Here is a 3,317-nt window from a genome sequence, read left to right as displayed (position 1 = left end):
AACAAACCCCTGACCTGATTATTACAATCCACTTAAAAGAAAGTAGCAAGTGCTGCCAAGCACAATGTGGGGGAAAGTTTTTGGCAGTTACTGATTCATTCTCTATACTTTTTAGTCTCCCCAGTATCTAAGACTTAATGGTACAGTCGAGGGCGGGAGGAAGGGCTGAGAGTAAGGTCAAGTCCGGAAAAACATTTGCTGAGCCAGCAAGTTAAGCTGCTCCTTTAAAAAAAGAAAAAAGAAAAAAATTTTTTTTCCTTTTGCTTTGTAGTGGTCAGGTGCTAGCCTAACCCCAGCTGTGTGGACTTTGTCAGAAGAGTCACCGCTGTTTCACGTCTTCCTGGTCTCCTGCTGTTACAGACCTGCTTGGATTGTTTTGTTATGTTTAAAACTTGAATTGTGTGGGATCTCGCAGGAACTCTGGTCTTTTCTTTTTCATTTAAGGAAAAGAATAAGAAAATAAACCGCCTATCTGAGGGAAACCAGGCTTGATTTTCATTATCACAGAAGTCCTACTCCCTGGAAGATCTATGTATCCCACAGAATTTTTAAAGAATTTAGTGTAAAATCTTTACAAATAGAAATACCAAACAAATAAAAGTTCGTGGTGGTAGTAGTTAGACATCAAAAAGAGTTTGGACATTTCAAAATATACCAATAAAAATGAAAATTCCTACTGTTCCAGAAAGGGGTAAATTCTTTCCACTAGCCTGCAAGTGAGTACACCGTGGTGGGTAAGGCAAGCAGCAACAAGTAATGATCTCACAGTGCTTTTGCGAGCAGCTGAGCTGACAAGTAATGATGGCCTCCCTGGGTAGTGATGCTTTCCAAGTAAGCCTTGCTTTTACTTCCGATGCATTTTATCCCAACAAACTCCCGTGGATTGTCCCGGGAACTGTTGTACGAGGTACAGGAAGTAAAAAAGAGGCTCAGATGTTATCCTTCCTGTAAAGAAACTTATTATCATAGCAGAAGCTTGATATTTGAAAGCCAACTTCTGTTTACTCACACTAAGCAGTTGGTACTAACCTTTTGGGGTTCCATATCCCTTTGAGAAACTAATTAAATGCTTAATTTTTTCCCAGAAAAAAAAATGCACATATACATACTTGCTTCTCAAAAGAATCTTGTGAAAAATTTTTGTATAAAGCAGATGTCCCCTCTGCAGCTTATTTTCTTAAATAATCATATTGCATCTGTCTTGCAGCAGGAAATCGAATGTCTCACCATCTTCTATATGTGACTTAGCAACTGCCTCCTACCCCAGAAGTGTTCCCTACCCTTGTGCAGCCAGCCTCAAATCAAAGTACCCAGGATTGTGTGTGTCCAGGCCATGAGTGTCAAAAACTCCCACATGGCAAGAGGAGGAGATGGGGACCTTTTGATGTTAATAGCCTCATCTGTGCCAGGCAACCTGGGAGCCGTCTGCAGTTTTAAGAAAGCAAGATTTTCAAACAACCCTTTATTGGATATTAAAACAAATTACATTAAATCAAACAAAATTAAATAAACATTTATTAGGTGCTAACGCTAGGCACAATGCTAAATTCTCTTATTCTCAAGTGTCTCAATACCTGACAGGACAGATAAACAAGCAGAAAAAAGTGAAACGTGATAATGTCTGGGATGGCTGTACACACAATTCTGTTGGAACCTTGGAAATGAAAAAAGGAACATTTTAATCAGCTTAGAGATAAGGCCAGCACAATAGGTTAGCACATTCTCGAGCAAGTTCGACAGGTATTCCATCTTCAGTTTTACACTCTAGCTTCAGAGCAGCCAGCAGATCTGACCACAGCACTGTCTAGAAAGCTGTTTCATTTCAATTTTTTGTGAATGATTAAAATCTCCTGCCGGGTTGCTCTAGCCATTGCCTCATGATCCAACATTAAGATTGCAGACTGTGTCCTATCAAGTTGTACTTTTCCTAATAACCTCGTCTCCTAAAACATCCAGCCCTGAAGCCAAGCACCTGTCTTTCTTCATACCGTCTCATTCTTCCACAACCTTATCATTTGTCCCCAAAATGGTTATGCATATATTTAATCTATGTTTTTAATAAGCATTCTCACCTTCATTATGGGTCGAAGGTGATCTCCATGAAGAATAGGCTCCTATAAATCTGTGAGTCCATGATATACATAAAAGAGAGAAGGGCTATAAACTGTGATTTTATAAATCAATTTATTAGCTATAGCAGATAATAATATGGCATCGCTCCATTAACACTGTAAAACACTGATGTCTCAAAATAGAAAGTGAAAGAGTGTTACTGCTTCGGTGAAGGATCTATGTAAAATATTAACCCCCTTAGCTTGATTGTTAGCTGTTGTGTTACATACAAAGGGAAATGAAGGCTTCCCCAGTATTTTAGGAAATAGTGCCTTTTGACTTGTTATTTTTCCTTCCCTTGCATGTACAAGAGGGTGCCCTAGACATCATCCTACGCATTGTACCAAATATAATATAGTTCAAGTATTCATGTTAAGAGATATGCAAAGGATGCCTAGGAAAAAACAAGATGTTTTCAAAGTAAACAAGATAAATAAGAACGATGGCCAGAGGAAGGCATGGGAACAGCAACTAGGATTAGATAAGGACTAACTGATCCTTTGAGATTCACATGAAACTGAAATATGCTTTAAAGGGAGCTCTTCTTCAAGGCCACAAGTTTATAGATCTGAGCACTGTTCGATGTATCAAACATAAATTCAGTTAAGGAGGGAACTACATATTGTGCCAAATTCCATGTTTGGCTGAGCACATTCAGAGAATAACAAACATCAGAAGAATTTTTGCTCGAAATAGGATGTTATTACTCAGTTAATTAATTAATTAGAAAGAAAACTCGTCAAATCTAGAGCTAGTGCCTGCAGCTCCTCATGGGACACAATGTTGGCATCAACATGCAATAAGTACGTAGGGGCATCAAATGGTCCCCAAACGACATTAACCCCCTGAATAAAACACCCACATTTATAGAGTCTACCATTTATGTTTTAACTTACAGCAAAACCAAGTGCATGTATAAGTATTTTAACACATTTGCTAACTGGTAGAATTTGACAGTTTTTTTAAAAACAGTTCTTAGCTTTTTTTTAACAATAAGGTTAATATTAATGATTTTTTAAACATTCATTGTTTCAAAAATTGAATAAAATATTTCAGCTAATTTTTAAAAGTATTTTACTTAACATTGAATTTTTAACATTATGATGACATTTTAAGAATTACACACTCTTGAAAATTGATGTTCTTAACTTATTTTTAACTTGTCTTTTAAAATATCAGTACCAGAGTTTCTCATTAGTTTTTTG

This window comes from Pteropus medius, unplaced genomic scaffold, assembly GCF_902729225.1.
Source record: "Pteropus medius unplaced genomic scaffold, Ma_sr-lr_union100, whole genome shotgun sequence".
NCBI classification, from domain to species: Eukaryota; Metazoa; Chordata; class Mammalia; order Chiroptera; family Pteropodidae; genus Pteropus; species Pteropus medius.
The sequence above is the reverse complement of the archived record's forward strand: the minus strand, read 5'-3'. Positions refer to the sequence as shown.